The sequence below is a fragment of the Lepisosteus platostomus genome, chromosome 20 (assembly GCF_059453375.1).
Source record: "Lepisosteus platostomus isolate fLepPlt1 chromosome 20, fLepPlt1.hap1, whole genome shotgun sequence".
NCBI lineage: Eukaryota > Metazoa > Chordata > Actinopteri > Semionotiformes > Lepisosteidae > Lepisosteus > Lepisosteus platostomus.
This window is the reverse complement of record NC_142630.1, coordinates 15,707,065-15,727,558: the sequence shown is the minus strand read 5'-3', so window position 1 is coordinate 15,727,558 and position 20,494 is coordinate 15,707,065. Positions and strand designations below refer to the sequence as shown.

Sequence of the window (20,494 nt, the reverse complement as noted above, 5' to 3'; positions counted from 1 at the left end):
CTCATACTCAGACTTAAACCTCCAAGCTGCCCCCCTTCACCTACAGCTCTGACACCCTCAGACCTGTCACTGCCTGGACATCATTGACACAGCTGAAACTGATTGATGAGCCCACCTTTCATAATTACCTCAGAGAGACCTGACACCATCGAATAATTAAGATTTAGAGGTTACATTATTAGTAAGAGCAAGAAGTGCATGGCTGGGTACAACACACAGAATTTGAAAATACAATACAAGGGAATAAGCCTTTGCATTTCATTTTAAATTGCACATTCAGATGGTGTGCATTTTTTGAAATTCTGTTACACTGTTATACAAGAGGCACTTATTAGATTTCATATCAAATTTCAGAGTCAAATTTCATGCCATAGTCCATAATAAAGCAATAATCGAAATTTGTATATGGAGTTTTCCTGCTGACTCTGTTTGATTCAATTAGTTTTGTAACAGCGTATTTTTACAGTGAACACTACAATTACATCATTACACCAGCGATGACCATTTGTATAATGTGTCTCCCATACCCAGGTGCAAAAATGTGTAGTTTTGTTTTTGCAAGGATTGGGGAAATTCGAAATTGATCAACACAAAAAAAGCAATTCTTCTCTGGAGTCACTGAACTCCAGAAACTCTGTTTCTCCTTTGGAAAAAAGGGAAATGGAAAAACAACACCCAAGCCCGTGGTATCAGGGCAGTGGTTTTAGCCATGCCTGGCCTTGATGGCGGCCTGCTCTGAGCTGCCAGGATGCTCGATCGAGCATCAAGGTGAAAATGTTCATCTGCTCCTGCCTGAACTTTCATTGCTCACTGAAGTTCCCTGTAATCTTGAAAGCATCTCAGTTTGCTGAAGATCTGCCTATTTCTGAAGTTAGAGACACCAAAAACGTTCCTGACCTGACACTAGCTGCTTGAGTCAGGCATCACTTCGGGGGCCCTGTCATCTTTATAAAAACACAGCGAGAACAACAAACAAGAAAAAGAGCCCAGGTAATGGAAACAGGAGGGGGGAAAGCCCATGTGACAGAAAATTAGGAGAGGGGTTGTACAGTGGACCATTGCACATAGAACTCAGGGACGTAGTCAGATTTGTCATTTGTATACTTGGGAACATTTCTGTTCCGCACACTGAGAGGCATGGCACACGGCACAGTGCATGCTGAGGCAGTTTGACAATCAGATACATGAAACAGTAAGATTAACCGCAGTGATGTTTTCTCCCAGTAAATTCTCTCAAATTGTGTCCCGTGACAAATCAGGTAAGGAACCTGTCGTTACAAGCTGACAAATGCAGCTGGAATTTGAAGCACACCAGAAGCAAAACAAACAACATAAAAGTGGAGGGCTGGTTTCTGCTCTTAGCAAAACATCCGATTTTGATGTGAGTGTGATGGCGATTCTAGGGTTTCCCCTCTGCCAGTGCTGGTTTCCAGGCCCATCCTTCCCGGCATGTGTTCAGCAGATGCGGAGAGAGCCGGGAAGCCCAGACACAGGCTGCTCTCTGTTTCCCGACCAATTACAGCGACATGACTGATACAGCCTCGATGATTTCCGGGGAAAATAAATTCAGCAGCCGTGCTCCGGTAATGGTCTTGTTTTTGGTAGCACAGAAGAGCTCTTCCTCACCAATATTGAAAGTTTGACCCATGAAGGAATAAATGCCGCACTCTGTTCAAGCTAAATAAACTGCAGGAGTTCGGCCTCCAAACATGAGGCCTACATATGTACAGACAGACGAGGTCAGAGCCCACCATTCTGCTGTTAGTGGTGGTCTAAGCTCCTGTTTATTTCTTGCTTGCGAGTTTTACCATGTATTGCAGCAGAAACATTTGTATTTTCTCAACTTCGATGACGTGATTGGTAGGGTCTGTAAAAAGTCCTGATAGAGGTTAACAACAAAAAGACGTCAAGCCTTCCTGTTTGCATTCCCGTAATCTGCTTGATTGTAGCTGACTATTGGGTGTCTGTTGAGCAGCAAGAACAAGATCTCTGTATTTATCGATGCAAGAATTCAAACAGAGCAGGTGAAAAATGACATAGTCATGAAACTCGTGTGCTTTGACTGAGTCGTCTGACGCCACGTTCCCAAATAGGCATTTTCAAACTCATTTCCAGCACATATGAAGCTTAATTTAAATAAAGATTATGTCACTAAAAAATATTTGTATACATAATTAGCTTCATTTGAATATTGTAGATTTTGGAAAACAATTACCTAAGAATCACAAAGAATATTCAAAACATTTCTAAACCTTTTACTTAAACTGACAGAAGTGTATAGAATTTATTTTAAAAAGTTTACTAGGATTACTTTGTAAAAATATTTAGAACAGTAACTCAACCAAGAACTGGGTACAATACATTACAACCCCTGCTTATAAACTAAATATATCTAACTGCTAATTCTTATACATTCACTTAAGATTTAATTAATGCAGTATGTGAGTTTTACACTCCAGCACAACATCTTCTATTTTGATCTATTAAAACTAAGTATCTAATTTCATTAGATTTTGCCACACATTAAAACAACTCTTGCCAGGATCCTATGCTATTTGCATATTCTTATTCAGACCCACACGTTTTTTTACCATGATATTTTCAGATGGTAATTTTGGTCAAAGCAAACTATGCATTTTGTGGCTGAACTCTGCCTGAGAATCTTTTTGGGTGCAGGGATATTTTTTATGCACCTTAGGGCAACCTTGTTCTGAAAGGTGCTATATAAAAATAGATTGAATTGAATACTTTTGGCCAGATGATGCCACATTCCAGAAGCTGTTCCCTTTGGCAAAAATCACAAGTTATTTGACAACATATAGAAGACTTGCACCACTCCATTCAAGCCATTAACATTGTGGTTTGCGCTTGTGAGTGTGTGCATGTGTAATGGGCAAACTATAGCTATTGTATAACCTGAAATAAGCTATCCTCTCCCATCCTCCATTCCTGAGAACACACCATGAGAATGAGATGTGACTCACCCAGAAATATGCTGAATGGAAGGTTCCAGCTGGACCCTCAAGGCAGACTGCAGAATCACTTTGATCAGGGTAGAAAAGTCTTCTCCTCAGGTGAAGAGATGCTGCATGTATTCTCTAGCTTCCTGCAAAGCTGACATGTGCTTCTGTAGTACCTGTGAACACAGCATACAGCACGATCTCACTGGTATCTCCAAGTTTCATCCCAGTTCTAACATACTCAGTCATGATTACAACACTGCCAAAAAAAAGATCCATGTTTTTGTTGACGATTTCTGGATGTCATTATTGACGTGCTTCCGTCACAGTTTTGAACTCCCCCCTGATAAACCTTAACTAGTGGATACCCACTAAGGCTTACTGAAAAGGAAGAAAAGACAGAATAAGGTTTGTGTGTGGTCTTTTCCTGAACAAGGGGAAATCAAAAATTATCCACTGCCATCCAAAAACAAAAAAATTGAAAGAAAAATGACCCGTGGGGTGGGGGGAAGTCAGCATTAAGCATGCTTCGCTACGTCTGTTCTTAAACAGGATTGGAGGCACTCCCCTGCTTTACACTTCCCAGCAGGGCTAGAGGTGAGCCTCCGAACAAAAAAACAAAACAAAAACACCTCTCTCCGGCCAGGGTGGGTATGAAATATGAAGGCCGTACAATTGTCTGCACTCAGCGCGTCAGAATAACGTTGGTTTAAATTATGGATAGTTTTGAATAGTGTCACTTCTCCACAGATGGCTGTTCACACAAGAATCCGCAGGCCTGCATAATTGTATCACTAATAAGCAGTAAGGCAATTAGTTGTATAAGTGTGCTATAATCAGTGGGACAGAAGAGATGACGAAGGAAACACTGAAAGAAGGGTAGAGGGGACAAAGAATGCCTTTCTTTCAATTCACACTCTTGACAGGCATAATTAGATATACATAATTGAAAATTCCGCAGTAGGGGAACACAACTTACTTACACAAATGAATTTTAGTTGTGTTGCTTATGGAGTATAATTGTTTTCAATCCCCCCCCCCCCCAACACACACACACACAAACACCCCTTCTTGTTCAGTCACTCATCTTCTTTTGCTTAAACTAAAAAAGAAAAATCAGCTATTTTCTGGTGCACTTACTGTATGAACTGGAGACTGTTTGCTCATGACCGTCATGTCAGATCAGCAGTCTCGGGGAAATCGGTCCAAAACAGAACCCTCACAATTGTCTTGTAGCTGTCTTACTCCACCGACCCCACCCCCTCTCTCAGTCCCTTTCTTCTTTCGTTCTTTTCTCTTTCCCCCAGCAAAGAGAGTAGTTGCCAAATTTCAAACAACTCAAGCTGAGATACACTTCCATGCATCAATGCAAAGTTATTCGTGTGCTTTCCGTCTATTGTTCTTTTAATTCGTAATGTTTGAACTAAAAAAAAAACTCATCAGTGGAGGAGACCTAGCGATTATCTCTTTTTTGCCAGAGCGATTTAGTACGTTCCTGTCAGTGCAGGAGGTGGCAAAAATGTTTTAATTCCTGTACTTTGGGACCTTGAGCCACAGCTTCAGAGAGCTGCCTGCTGTAACAGAACTGGCCCTTTAGAATAACTTCAAAGATACAAGCTGGCCTCCATAAGTTAACCCCTACCGTTGATAAGGGCACTTGCTATCACATGTGGCTACTCACGTCAATCACCAATAAACCAGTTAATTTATGGTGGTTTTTTTTGTTTTTTTGTTTGAAATCTGAAAAACTCTGACGCACAAAGTACAAAACTTTTTATGAACTGAGTAAACTCTACGCTCTGTGGAAGTTTCAAACGCGATGAGCAAGAGAGGAAGGAGTTAAGCTGACATGCCTCACGACAGTTATAAACTCTTGAAACTATTGTTATTACAACATTGTGTTGTGTCTTTTACCCCTTCCTACTTAAAGTAAGATTGGAAAGACAGAAATAAAGCAAATATTTCACAGTCGTCCTCACCCCCCCCCCACCCCCACCCCCCATAAAAAAGGAACAAAAGACAAATGATGAAGTCAGGAGGATCCATACAGGGGTTTCGGTTATGAGGAAAAAAATAGAAGAAAGAAGAAGAAAAAAGCTTGCGGAGGGCAAGGTCATGACTGGCAGTTGATTTGAAGAGTTTCTAAGGCTTTACAATAGAACATTACATCACCAGGCATTGAAGAGGGTGAGGGAGAGGGAGGCAGGGAGAGAGAGCTCTTTAAAAAAAGCAGGCCGCTTACCAAGAGCCGTAATTAAATTTGTGCTAAACATGCCCAAGTGCTTATGCATTTGTAGAATCACTGCACGGAATAATTTTCGTCTGAATTAATCAGCTCTGCTTCATGGGGGCTCTCCTGTGCCCTCCATTCCTTCACCACTCCAGATTATTCCAGTTCCTCGGCTATTTTTTTCTTTGTAATCGCTGAATGCCCTGTGCTTGTGTACAGGACATTTTTTCTGAGATGCATCCTCATACAGAACTTGATGTTCCTGTATGTTTTGGCTGTAAAAAAAGGAAAACCCATGCACACAATGTTGACTATGAAAAATGTTTTTTTTTTATGCACTGACAAGAAGAAACCATCAGTGCCCTGTTGTGGGAATGGATTAAAGAAAGCAACCAAAGAAAGAATGCAATTAAGTAAGTTATGTACAGAATGAATTTAAGAAATGCTTGGGAAAAACAGTATGACCCTTTTTCTGTCATAGTGTTGTTCTTCTTTATCACAGAAAAGAACAGGCTGACTTGTGAATTCAGAAAAGCAAAAGGCTGCTTTGGAAACATTGATTTTGTCTCCTGCTCTTATTATATGCAGAAAAAATGGAAACAAACTGGCAGCAATATTTGGAATGCAAAGGAACAAGTAATAGGTTTATTCCCTGCTGAAAAAAATAAGAAAGAAAACACAACGTTTCAGCCGTGGAGCCTTCTTCAGGTGGGTTCTTCAGCTTCTTCAGCTGAAGAAGGCTCCACGGCCGAAACGTTGTGTTTTCTTTCTTCTTTTTTTCAGCATGGAATAAACCTATTACTTGTTCCTTTGCAGCCTATGCATGCTGACGCAGCTACCCACCTGCAATATTTGGAATGTTGCATTTGTTGCAAGGAATTCTTTTAAACATCAAATATTTTCATGTTTCAGCATAATTTATTTAATAAATACTGAATACCAATCATATTACATATTATTGTAGACAGTTTAAAAAAACGCTGTTTTTCCCTGTTTAAATCTAGCATCGGAAAGCTAGAATTTCACAGAGACAGTATGCAAGCTTCCAACATGACATGACATGATGCAGCTATTTTAGAAACATATCACAGACAGGGAAAAGAATAAAAACCAGTACTGGTATTTGAGGACTGGTAATTGGTCGTCAGGAAATACCAACAAGTATTTAATACATTTCTGAGTGGCGACTGCGATCTGGTAGTGATAAATTCTCCGGTCCCACGATCACTGAGGAGATGATCAGCTCCTAGCTGCTCTTTTTAACCAGGCAAACTTAATGAGTCTCACCATCCTCAGAGGAGCTGTCTCGATAAGGAGTTTTTCTCTATCGCTGGTACGCACTTCAATTAAGCATTAGCAATTACAACATAATTACACTGCATCATGTTGCCAAAATAAGGCCCTTCTTCCATCTGTTTTTACATAAGAGCATGAGAACAGTTACAAATGAGAGATTCTGCCAATCTGGCCTATTTGGTCACTCAATTGAGTGGTTGATCCAAGGGTTTAATGCAGAACATTTATGAAAGAGGCCAGGTTATAAGCTTCAGCAAGTTTCATGCACCCACTACTCTTTGGGCAAAGAAGTGCTTCCTATTCTCACTTTTCCATGCACTTTCACGTAGTTTCCTCTTGTGCCCCCTGGTTAGTGTTTCTGTGTTCATTCTGAAGAAATCAATTTGGTTACCTTTGAAGATTTTGAGTGCTTGTTATCAGGTCCTCTCATAGTCTTCTCTGTACAGGAGTGGAAAAGTTGATGTCCTTTATCCTGTCAGTGTGGGATAGTCCCTTGAGCTCTGGAATGTATCTGGTGGCCCTTCTCTGCACTTATTCCACAGCAGCAACATCTTTACTATAACACAGTGACCACAATTGTATACAATATTCTTAAATGAGACCATACTAGGCTACACAATTCTAAAATATTAGTCTTTGCTTTAAACTCTCCTCTTTTAACTATATAAGCGAACATTTTCTGCCTTTGCAATTGATCCCCCACATTATCTAGAAGATGTAATTGATATCTCAGCATCAACACCTACTGTAAATCTTTTTCGTTAGCAGCCTCTTTAAGCTCAGTGTTTCCCACTTTGTATTTATAGCTTATATATCTTACTTCCTGCAGGCAAAAACTTGAATTTGTCTACATTTAAACTTGCTTTCAGCATAAAAGTGTGTCATCTGCCAGGTTTTAAAATTCACCTAAATCTTTTTTTAATGTATTTTGTGGCTTCAGCAATGTTTGCCAATCCTCCTAATTTGGTATTATCTGTAAATTGGACTAATTTCTTAACTATATCAGAATACAGGTCTTGACCTTTATGTTAACTTTTGTGACTAACACCCCTGCCCACCCTGTCTTCAAGTGTAAATAATTTCACCACTGTCCAAGTGAGTTTTTTTTTTCAGTCCGGAAAAGACTAAAAATAAAACAGCCTGGTAATCATTTTGTCCTGATCTCAGAAAGATCAAGCACTTTTGATTTTAACATAATAAAAGCTGTAAATGTCACAAATGACAATGTTAAGTTCTCCATCCAGTTCCACATATACTGTACATAGATAAATACACACTATATTATATAGTTATATAACTTACTAGTAGTTCTTTTATTATTCTGTTCTCTATGCAATATGTGCTCAGGTTATTCTTAAATTCCGAATCTGTGTGTCAGGCCTTATTAACAATGAGGGCATGCAGCAGGTGACCACAAGCATGTGGAGAATTCTCCTCCGCTGGGCTCCGGATCCCTCAAAACAGGACCCACTGCCAGTCCAGCCTGACAGCATGCTCTTCCATTAAATAATCTACCAGGAAGGTTAATAAACTGCTCAAAGTAGGACAAAGGGGTCTGTCATAAACATTTTTACCCACAAAAGAGAAAAGAGTGCCAAGCGAAGGCATCTGAGTTCTAGGCAGGAAAGGTTAGGGGGGGGCTGAACGCCAGGAGCCAGCCTCCCACCCTCCAATGGTCAGACTCACCCTTTCCTCTTCTTTTTCAAATCGAAATTTTAAAAAATACAAATAACGACTGAAGTTTACATAACGGTGAGCAATCTTTTTTTTTCTGGGTTTTCACGGAAAACAGCATGACCTTGGATATTGAATGTTTGAACACAGGTATTTTAATGAAAGCCTTGATCTGGACAAATAGTGACTCGGGGGAGGGAGGATGGTATGAAACAGGACAACAATGTGTTCTCTTTTTGAACCAGAAGTAAAAGATCCCCCTGGATGCACAAAATTCTCAGGATGACATCTTCACAGGACAAACTCTGATCCCAGTCCTGGCTTTTAGTCCTTAGAATTGGTTCAAAACTTTTCCGGACAGAATAATCTGCAATATGTAAAACAAGAACTGATGTAACCTTTAAGCGAGGCTAATGTGCCTCAGCACAAATTCATGCTTCTCATTTTATAGGAGTATATACTGCTATCCCCTCACTTTTGAGAGTCATGCAGCTTTGGGATATTCCTCTTATGTTGACCTTTCCAGGTCAAATGTCCATGAATTTCCAAATTTACAATTTGTAATTGAATACTAATTCATGCTTTAGTGCTGCATACACAGTTCCACTGTAGCTCTGTCTCTCTCCACTTCTCTCCCATGTTCACCGGAAAAGTTAAATTCTCTGTGCTGACCTGCTAAGTCTCAGCCTTACCGGTACCAGCAGGGGTTATTTAATTTGATGAAAGTCCAACATTTGTTTTAGGAGCTATAAAGTTTGGGATTATCGCTGCAGCTTGTAAAGTCTGTTACAGTGCTTGAGGAATGCAGGAGTGAGCTGTGTGAATTTACCTGCACAGTCCTCACATGTCAGAATGCAAGTGTTTGCGCAGTTTGGATCTTGACCAATTTGTGGAAAAACATAATCAATCACAATGGGGGATGGTGATAGAGACTAGAATCTGGTTAACAAATAATAATTCCTTCACAGGACCATTAAATAATCAAATTTGTTCCATTGCAAACTTACAAATATAAACTATTCTTAAGAACAGTGAGTATTGAGGTAATATATTATTATTATATACAGCTCAGTTCAAACATATGGAGACCTGACTGACTATTTTTACTATGAAAAAAAAAGCTTTGGGCAGCAATTTAAGCTTCATTATTCAGATACAAGGGACAAGGACATGAGATTGAACCTTTCTGAGTTCAAAGACTAGCAATAGTTCCCACAGTTATGCTGAGAAGCTATCAATGAAACTTTCTTTTTTTTCTTTACTGCTTGTTGAGAAATGAGATTGTATTTCATTAGGTTTCAACCAGATTTGCATATTTTACACCCCTTTACATGGACTGGATATTGAAGACTGAAGAAAGGGATTATAGTCCTGGCCTCAGTGCCTGTGTGACAAACTGTGTTTGTCCTGCAAATAGGCCCAGCTCTGCTCCAGCCAGTGGTCATTCTTCCTGCAAAATCTGCTTATAGATTATATTCACCGTGTGGCCTGAGACAGGTCAAAAGGTCACACCCTATGTGTGGAATTCTGGGAATGATCATCTTGAAGGCCCTCAAAACAGAATCTATCATAATTAATGCACCAGCCTGCTTCTGTCAGCTGACTGCAGAAACAGGATGGAATAAAAGGACCCTTTTATAACCCCCTTTGAAAGGAGATCAAATCCATCATTTTATCTAATAATTGGGCTGAATTAGGTAAAGGCAAAGGAGGTCAGGGGTCAGTGCGCTACTTGGTGTGAGCTTGAAAAATCCAATATTTGCTTTCACAATGAAGGTTTTATAAAATGTATTTTATGATTGTTGGAATGATTAAAGGGGTGGAAGATGCCTCTAATTTCTTGTAGATGTTCAGTTTGTCCTAACGAAAAAACAGGTTGAGCAGTCATCCCAGGTGGACCCATCCAGCTGCAGTCAACTCTGTAATAGTGGACAGTTTCTGAAGAAAAGGAAGAAAGGCTTTAAAAATTTGCATTTGTTTTAGAAATATGTGTTATATGTGTGGAGGGGGAGTCCGAAAAAACCACGGAAAGAGATCACAGGACAGAAATTCAAAAAGTACTCAGAATTTCTTTCAGGCTGAATCTCTGCTCTCATCTGTTTGTCAGCATGGTGACTGGTGCCAACCTACTCAAGCTTGCCTGACCCATGGTGGCTCAGTGCATACACTGCAGTCTCCCCTTGCAAACAAGCTATGAGCACCAAGGAGGACCTGATACACTCTTTGTATTCAGAGTCTGGTTCTCTTGCAAGGAGATGAGGAGCCTCTTCCACTCTTTCTGAGACATCTTTGTGCAAATATATGACACGTAGAGAAACAGTTTCCCAGATCATCAATTAAAACTTCAACCTGACATGTTGGATATCTTTTGGGAAAAATATCTGTCCATATGATACACTAAAACAGACAAGACTGCATTCCCTTTCTGTTATTTAGTTTTTTCCCAGACGTTATGAAGTACTGAAAGGCAAACCTTGATCTAAGCCATCCAGCAATAAAAGTTCATTTTGATCCAGTTAAACAATTTCAGGGTTTCACTTACAACAGGTCTCTCAAACTTGTGAGGTGGTCTACTGACTGATGCCACCTGCACATATTAATATCTCTCACCGGGACACCACTGAAGCAGGAGTATGGCAGAGGAAAAAAAGCATGCCAGGGGTCAGTGCGCTACTTGGTGTGAGCTTGAAAAACCCAATATTTACTTTTCCAGTTTTTCCCAAACCTTTCCGATGAAGGTTTTATCAAATGTATTTAATGATTGTTTGAATGATTGATTGTTTCTGCTGATTACAAGATGTACAACAGGTAAGGCAGCATCCATGAAGGTCCAGATCTGCTGATGGTGACTTTGTCTGATCACTGCCACATGGTATTGGCATGGAGGAGTTTTAAACTGTGGTCATAGATTCTCAAGTTTTTTCAATCGAAATGAAAAAATTAGAAAGCCTAAGATTCTAAATAAATACAATGTTGCCACTGCACAGGTAATTCGGCAGTTTGGTCAACTTATACACTGAAACAAGCAGACGAATATAAAGAGAAAGCTGATTCAATGCTTTGGTGTTAACTCTCCTGCTTGAAGAAATGGCAGTGCTGACCGAAGATCACAAGCCCCCTCACTTGTGAGGAATGAGCCAGGGAGGCAGCTGCAAAGGTGCAGCTGGGCTGGAAGGAGGAGGAGTGTGCAAAGCTGTGGTCAGCCAGTGAATTATTAGACACAGGAGAGCAGCGGTATGAGATTAAAATTTGACCTCCTTCAACTTCTATTAAATAACACCATGTATTATACCCCTTCCACAAGATTACTATTCCCCTTCCACAAGATTATGGAGAGGAATATTTGTAACATATTAATAAATTATGGACAAGGGTCTGTATGGTCTAATTGCTCTGGTGATGTCACTGCTGAAATCTGTCTGCAGGGGAGAATCATCGTGCCACTCCAGTGCAGTGTTTTAAACATGCTTTTACATTTATTTTTACAATTTGGAAAAGGACACAAGCTATTAACATGATTTAAGCTTTAAACCCATGATGGGTATCAATGTCTGCCATCCGCGACTTTGACGTTTCATTAACGATCCTTATCAAGGAGACACACTCACCACTCCACCCCCACCCTCCCAGGATCACATGTACTAGATAATAAAGTTGAAGAAGAACAGCTGGTGAGAAATGTGTGGTCCTTCATCTCTCAATTGCTTTTTTTTAAAAAAAAGGCTTGTTCCAAATTCTTCCTATCCAAGGCAAACGATACCTTTCAGTTAGCATTGTTTGAGTTTGACCTTTGTCCCTAGGGTTTATGGCTTTGCTGAGCAACCAATTAATGCATTCCATATTTCTCACCAGCGAGATCAGTTGTCCAGCCCATCAATCTCAGGCTGTACGTCAGTGACATACCGTGAAGAGAGCTGGAAAAACCTGTTACACCTTCCTGGATGAGGAGAGACTGTGAACAGCAGAACAGATCCAAAAAATAAGTTAGTGCCAAACCAATAAATACATGCCACTCCTTATCTAACCCAGCTGAACATGTAGAGTTCTACACTTGCCTGCTCTTTCGCTCCAATACGGATGATTTGAAAAAAGAAACAAGTCAAAAGTAGTTTTTATAAAGCATTTGTAAAATGTTTACAAAACAGCAATGTGCTGTATAACAGATGTAATATATGAAGATCACACAGTCATGGTATGGATTCTGTCATCTGTTCTAAAACTGAGAAGAATTTATTTCCAGTATGTGTACTTGGATCACTTTGGTTCTAAAAGGCAGAGAAAGAGGTAGGTGTGAAGATGCCCCACTAGAGTAGATATCCTTGTGTAGGGTCACTTGGACACACTATAAATTGGTCCCCAAATCAAATAAGAGAGCAATAAGCATTTGCTCTCTTGCCTGTAGGACAGGCTGACAGCTCTGTCCCATGTGGAACGCAGCTTGCCGCTGGCATCTAAGTGGTGCTCTTGCAATAATCTCCTTCCGAGCTGTGCCTATTTATCACAGTGGTAATGATAAGGATCTGATTTAAGGTGAACCCTGCGATGGGTCAAATCTTCACACACACGGTAATGTGATCTGCAAGAAAGTGCTGATAACCTGAAACAATATGGAGAATCCTTGTCAGATAAATAAAACAAACTGGCTGTCCAATAAAGGAAAAATAAATACACAGCTGGAGGTCTGCCGAGCAAACACAGACACAAAAAAAACCCAACATAAAGTAGAGCAAGCCGAGGAGTGATGGCTCACCACAATGATTTTCCCATTCACCCTCGAAGAACCAGGGCTCTATAAGAGCTTGGCATTCTGGGAAAGGCCACAGAAGACAGCCCATTTCCAGGAGGGTCCGGAACAGCAGCCCTCCCGAGCAAGTGTCTTCAAACCCAGGCACCAATCCTTTAGGCTGCAAAGACAGAGGGCGAACCGAGACACATGAGTAGAGAGCTCACTTTGACAACTGCTGCTGCTTTTGTTTTATTTATAGTGTTTCCTTCAGAAAACACACCGGCGTCAACAATGGCTTTCTAAACTAAATCTTGGGTGAAAAGGGGAATTGCCTCCAGAGCAATGGAACATTGCGGTTTTAACAGATGCATGCTTTTGTGTTTTCCACGACAAGCCATTGAGGAACGCTACTGATTAAGGACTGAATTTCCATGGGACGGTTATTCTGCCCTCAATTTTTACAAAGCCCTCTGGGATTTCCATCGCTGGCTTCTGCAGAGAGGAACTGGAAGTCTCTCCTGTGTGCGTCTATGTTAGAAAGAGTGGTTTGCATGAGGCTGTCTTTTCCAACAGGTGTCTACCATCACAGAGCATGTGACACAGCGCATCTCTGTGTGTTGCCCTCCTCAGGAACACGGACCGTCCCGTGAGGAAAAACAAAGGTCCAGTTCAGTAATTTTCATGGAAGTTTTTCTGTGCAATTAATGGGAACCACATGGCAAATGTCGTTGGCTAATGAACACACTGACAAAGAGGCTCACGAGGGGCTCTGCATGCTCGGCTTCAGTATTTATATCCAATTTGTCTTTCCGTGAAGCCTGCATGAAACACTGATCAAACCCCGGGATGCAAGAGTTCATCTGCTTGTTAAATCGCACACGTCATTAAGCTATGACATGGCCCTGCACCATCCACATTTGTCTGCTGTGGCTGGCATTGAGCTGAAAAGGAAAAGGAATTTTGATAAGACGGTGTGGCGCTTAATGCTGGGAAAAGATCACGCAGATGAAGAGCTACCAGGTGCACCCCAGGGCTTAAAGGAATGTCCTTCACTGACAGGCTGAGAGAATGGAAGGTTTTTAGTCTTGACGACAGGATACTACGAGGGGACTGGATTCAGATAACTGAAATCGCCAAAGGCACTGACAAAGAGGACACAATGGAAACTACTGAGAAATGGAGGCTTTTTTTTTAAAGGAGGGGTAGTAGGAGTTTAGAACGGGCAATTTGTACCACATTTGTACAGCTGATACCATGGCTTCTCTTGAGAATGCACTGGAGGAGATCTTTGGATCTATTAGCTGCTAGCAACTGGATGGGCCTCCACTCTCCTGTTACCTTCATTAGGTCCTTATGTTCTTAAATGTCACATTTGCACCCTCAGCTCTGAGGTCATTCTGGGTCTGAGAACTGCAGCTTGAGGCATTGGAGTTTTATCTATTAGAAATCATGAGCAGTTTTAGGTTACCATCATGTTTTTCATTTTTGAAGCCGACAAGAGTCAAAAACAAAAAAGTTTTACACTTTCCCATATACAATCAAGTTTACAAGCCTGGGGCCAGCACAGATTCACAGACAATGTTCAAATGATAATGCACAAAGTAATCTAATGTAATGCCATGATTATGCAAATCCCAGTGTAACTCATTTCCCGATACTTTAAATGGGAGGTCCTTCACTTTGCTAGGGGTGCTCTGCTGGGGAGGGGGGCATGAACTGTCTGAACTGTCAGTATGTGCACAATTCTCTACTGGTGGGGTGCTGAGATTTCAGTCTGTGTTCACTGTGATGTGCTGGCAGGGGGCAGTAAAATGTGGTTGGGGCAGTGATGTGTGTCTGTGCACAGTGCTCTGATGGGGGGCAGTGATGTGTCTGTGTACACAGAGCTCATATGGAGGCAGTGAGGTGTCTGTGTGCACAGAGCCCTGATGGGGGGCAGTAAGGTGTCTGTGTACACAGTGCTCTGATGGGGGGCAGTGAGGTGTCTGTGTACACAGAGCTCTGATGGGGGGCAGTGAGGTGTCTGTGTACACAGAGCTCATATGGAGGCAGTGAGGTGTCTGTGTGCACAGAGCCCTGATGGGGGGCAGTGAGGTGTCTGTGTACACAGAGCTCATATGGAGGCAGTGAGGTGTCTGTGTGCACAGAGCTCTGATGGGGGGCAGTGAGGTGTCTGTGTGCACAGTGCTCTGATGGGGGGCAGTGAGGTGTCTGTGTGCACAGAGCTCATATGGAGGCAGTGAGGTGTCTGTGTGCACAGAGCTCTGATGGGGGGCAGTGCGGTGTCTGTGTACACAGAGCTCATATGGAGGCAGTGAGGTGTCTGTGTGCACAGAGCCCTGATGGGGGGCAGTGAGGTGTCTGTGTACACAGAGCTCTGATGGGGGGAAGTGAGGTGTCTGTGTACACAGTGCTCTGATGGGGGGCAGTGAGGTGTCTGTGTACACAGAGCTCTGATGGGGGGAAGTGAGGTGTCTGTGTACACAGAGCTCATATGGAGGCAGTGAGGTGTCTGTGTGCACAGAGCCCTGATGGGGGGCAGTGAGGTGTCTGTGTACACAGAGCTCTGATGGGGGGAAGTGAGGTGTCTGTGTACACAGAGCTCATATGGAGGCAGTGAGGTGTCTGTGTGCACAGAGCTCTGATGGGGGGCAGTGCGGTGTCTGTGTACACAGAGCTCATATGGAGGCAGTGAGGTGTCTGTGTGCACAGAGCCCTGATGGGGGGCAGTGAGGTGTCTGTGTGCACAGAGCCCTGATGGGGGGCAGTGAGGTGTCTGTGTACACAGAGCTCTGATGGGGGGAAGTGAGGTGTCTGTGTGCACAGAGCCCTGATGGGGGGCAGTGAGGTGTCTGTGTACACAGAGCCCTGATGGGGGGCAGTGAGGTGTCTGTGTGCACAGTGCTCTGATGGGGGGCAGTGAGGTGTCTGTATACACAGTGCTCTGATGGGGGGCAGTGAGGAGTCAGTGTGAGTGAGCTGTGCTGTGCTGTGTGCGGGGTATCCCCGGAGCGCCTGGGAGCTAGTGGCTGCGCGCAGTTTTTCAAACCTCCCTTTCTTATGACAGAACCAGTCCCTCCTCCCTCCTCACACCCTCCAGCCTCTGCTCCGGCCCTTCCTCCCAGCCGTGTCTCCTCCTCCAGGCTGGGCGTCTGCACTCCCTCCAGCCCGTCTCACCACAGCCAGGTCAGCTGTGGCAGCTGGGAGACCGGGACCGGAGAGTCTGGGTGGTCAGAGAAGGAGGAGAAACCACAGGAAAGAGAAGGGAAAAGAGATAAAGAGAAAGAGGAGCTGGCCAGGCAGGTGGCTATCAGCCATTATGTACTCTTCTATGCCTACTTCTAAACAAACCATTTCACCTATATATGTATAGTATGTAACATACTTCTGAATCTCTAAACCTACTACATAATATTTTAAAATCCACACATCCCCATCTGCTCTATTCATAACACATTGCTGAGTTCCCAGTCAAATTATTAGGTGTCTCTTGCTGAAATAACTTTGAAAAACTCGTGTTCTGCAGTCACCTTACTTTGATCTTCTGCTTCCCAGGACTGAAAAAGCGATGCCCTGATGAAACAACCACCGGGATTGTTCCGATTTTCTTGATTGGGTCTTCTCGAGTTATTAATCATGTCGTTCAAGGGATTTTAAGAGCCAAAGACTCTCTCCCCTAGCCCTCCTCTTTCTGTCGCCCTCTTGTCTCTCGCTAGTGTCTGCAGCTGTATTTTTAATCGAGGGAAGGGTCCATAGAAAAATCGGGATTTCTTTCAGAGCTGTACATTCTTAAGCTCCAGTCTGTTCTCATGGATCACTGGTTAACTTAGAAATACAGCCAGCACAAAAGCAGCAGCTGACATGTGGAGCTGGATGGTAATAATGGCCGTTTATAAGCCCAATCAATCACATTTAGTGGACATCTCCATTTTTTGTCTGTGAAAAGGTATAAATAATAATAATAATAAAAAAGCGAAGACGTGCGGTGGCCCCGGTCTACAAACTGGCTCGGTAAATATTTTAACTGCTTATTAAGATTTGGAGCGGACGACAATGGGAGCATCTGTCCTCCTCATACCCGGCTGAAAGGGAAAACCCAGATGGTTCTTAGAATCTAACAGTAATAAACACTCAGCCGGCGAAACAAAGTAGGTTTCGATTGTGCAACCCTGTCTGTGTGGAAATTGATTTGGAGTCCTGAGCGCCGCGTCTTCCGTGCGGCGAAGTTTATTTAAAGACAGAATTCTTAGGACAACTCGTAAAATGCGCAATGAATACCACAGTTTGTTTATCTCTAGGAGGGTCACATATTTCAGTGCCTTCTCTTTTCCCTCGTTTTATGAGTCTCAATAACTTGCAGCGAAAATCTTAAAGACACGCAACGCCGCCGGGGAAAGAAGTTTTTCTTTTACCTCTCCGGCGTATTTATTTTGGCAGTTAGATGATATGATGGACGTATTTCGTTAGTGCTTAATTTAACCATTCAGCTTTTAGAGAAGATGCCGATATAAAGGACAATGTGCCGTAAACTTTTTTTTACAAAGGACCTATCCACTGTGTCTCTGTCCTGAGATAACGGTGTCTTTTTAAATGGAGTGCTGGGATCATCGAGAATCTGAATTTATTATAAAAGTGCACTGAACATGGCTTTTGACAAGATAATACGGAAAAGGTTTACGGCTTTTATTCTTTCCTAATCCTTCGCTCTTTTATCCTGTTGAGTTTTTATGGGCTCTGTAGCTCCTGGGAAGAAACAGGGCACATAACCCTCATAAAAACCAATCCCGTGGCATTCGTGCAGCTCTCCAGCGGTAAAGTGGACAGTTTTCCTATCAGCCATGTTAAAGATGTAAACGGATGAAGAAATCAGGCAAAAAGAATTTAGAAAGAGTCTGAGAAAGACAGTTTTTGCGGTATTTGATGTAATATTGCGCATGGATCATCCAGTGACGTTTTCTGATTTCTTTAGCTATTTACATAAAATTGATATTTTGTAACACGTTTGAAAATCCGCAGTCAGTCCTCTAAGATGGTTTTCCGAAGTTTTTAAACCTTGTCTTTTTCTATAGAATATTTTATCTTCTTTATAAACTAGTTCGATCTACAGCCACGGTTAGGACGATATCTGTGGGGAAACGGCAGAAAGTCTCTTTAAGTTACAGCAATGGGCTGTGGCCTTGTACAGCGGTGAACTGACCAAAACTTTTCTGGTTCCTCTCCTGAAAACGAATGAATGAAGCCCTTCCCACAATCAAATCACGCTCATGCACGACTGCTGTGGTCTCCTCACTTTAAAGCCAAGTATTTAGGATGTTTCTGCGCCGCTCCAATCCACAGGCAAGGCAGTTTTCAAGAAACGAAATTTATTCTCAAGGAAAACTCCTTGACAAAAATGCTGCAAGTTGCATTTTAATGTGGTGATACAGTAGCATCAAGTCACAGGAGCGGTATTCCAAAAAGTTTTGTCTCCGATACTAAACAACACATCTCTTTCTTGTTCTAAATTATTTGATTAAAAATAAAACAAATGCACGGTAAATCGTGTTACGTTCTGTGAGAAGGCTGTGTGTTTCACAGAACTTCATTAAACTGAAATCTTGAATTGGAATTAAAATCCTATTCTATAAATTCTCACATATTGACCTCGGAAAAACATGCTAGAAATGTCTATATCATTGCAACGGTAGATAAATCACGCAGTGTTGAAATGTGTTACCAGGCAAAACAGAAATGCCCTTTGACAGAATATCTGTACTGGGTGCTAAACTTTGTTCTGATTACAATAATGTGGTTTTATGGCACAGTAGTTCTATTGTGACCAGAATAATTCTGCGGGTGCACAGTAACGCATTTATGAGAACTGGTCAAATCCACAGCGCTAACAGTGCAGGGAATTCCACTATTCTTTGTCTTTTCGTGTTCATGTGAAGACAGCATAGATCACTGTGTGCAATTTGCTCATGATATAGCACGTATAAAACAAGACAGAGAAACGTAATCCCGGAATATACTTTTTTAAATGACAAATTATTTCTTCTTGGGTTTTTTTTAAAACCGCGGCAACAGTACTTTGGATTTACTGCTATGAAAGTGGAATTTCAGTCGTAATTAAAGTACAGCAGTTTTTTTTTTAATAAATGTCGTTTCTCGACATCGTGAGGGGATAGGCGGTGAACACCCGGAACTCTCTTACAGAACCTCTCTTCACTAGAGCCACAGACAGCCTGGTCCTTCCAGACTCTCGGCAGCCACATCGCAACCTCCACGGTGGCACCGCAGTCCGGCCAGACCGTAGAACAAGACCGGCATACAACACAGCACAGTCCATATAGTACTGCATAAGCATATCAGAATATCCCAGTGTCGCTGTGGTATTTAATTTTATTATTTCATCCTAACATAAAACATGAGTGTAAGGTTACGCGTCTGGAAAAGTAATGGGACTCTGGCCAATTATTTAGCTATACATTAGGAAAGCTAGCAATAAATTAACAAAACAATCTGTCAAAAGAACAGGGGTCTGGCAGGAATCATAAGAAAGCTTTAAATACGTTTCACTAAAGATAGAACAAAATAATACTATTAGAGAAACTCATTGCTTTAGCTACAAACACATTGCAGGTGAAGCAGGTGAGTCCAGATATCTCAATTAACGAGAGAGTGTATAAAATGAATTTTGCCTTTCATTTTTACTTTTGAACATAGGGAAGTGTTTGTGGGCCTGGAGGTGATTCTCTTCCCTCCGGACCAGATTTTGGAAACTGATGTGCTGTCCTGTGATTGAGATGTTATACTGAAGTCCTGACTACTTGCTCATTAATGACCATGGCACTGTTGATAAGAGGAAGGGTGGCATCTTGGCTGAGTCATTTGCACAGTGTGGCACCACCAGTGCCTCTTCAACACAACTGGTGAAGCAGTTTGTCACATCTTCACCTAATCTGTGGTGTCTTGGGGTTATAGGTCACTCAGATGGGTTCTACACTTCAGTGCTGATTATGTGAATTGCTTTTGGGGGTCCTTTAAATGAAAATGCAGAGAAGTGTTATTAATGATTAACACTTGCACCCTTTCTGTCCTTCATTCAGCTATTATTTGTAATATTGTCCAAGACAGATAAATATATATCATATGTAATAGGTTTATTCCATGCTGAAAAGAGAAGAAAGAAAACACAACATTTTGGCCTTTTCAGCATGGAATAAACCTATTACTTGCTCCTTTGCAGCCTATGCATGCTGACGCAGCTCCCCACCTGAACATATATTATAGTTTGCAAGTGAGCCGCACAGTACACCTGTTGGAGACACATGGCTAATTTCCATATCGGTGGGTGTTGAGGGGAGTGTGCGCCGTTATTACACACAGACAATCCAGTTAGCACACAGAACCTCAGATGGATGTGGAAGTTATCCATTAGTCATCCAAATTGATGGGCTCTATCCTTTGTCTCTGCGGCGGCCGTCGCGGTAGAGCATGATACACATTCATAGGAGAATCTGGTAATGAGACGCAGCTGTGCTGTCCTGATAAGTGCCCCGAGGTTCTGAAGTGCTGAGCTCAAACCTCCCCTCAACCAGAGGTTCATCATCTGCACCACGAATGTCA

The 20,494-nt window shown here is 42.1% G+C and overlaps 1 long non-coding RNA gene across 8 annotated transcripts in view; it reads right to left on the bottom strand.

The window, feature by feature from the left end:
• Window positions 1–20,494, bottom strand: part of LOC148644615 (uncharacterized) — a 78,618-nt gene that overhangs the window by 13,382 nt on the left and 44,742 nt on the right. For 6 of the 8 annotated variants that reach the window (XR_015928658.1, XR_015928655.1, XR_015928656.1 and 3 more), the window contains exon 2: window positions 2,985–3,136. This is a non-coding gene — a long non-coding RNA (uncharacterized LOC148644615). Of the gene's footprint in view, window positions 1–2,984; window positions 3,137–4,100; window positions 4,877–5,202; window positions 5,657–20,494 lie in introns of those variants that run through there. The other 2 variants (XR_015928653.1, XR_015928652.1) reach the window with 2 other exon arrangements.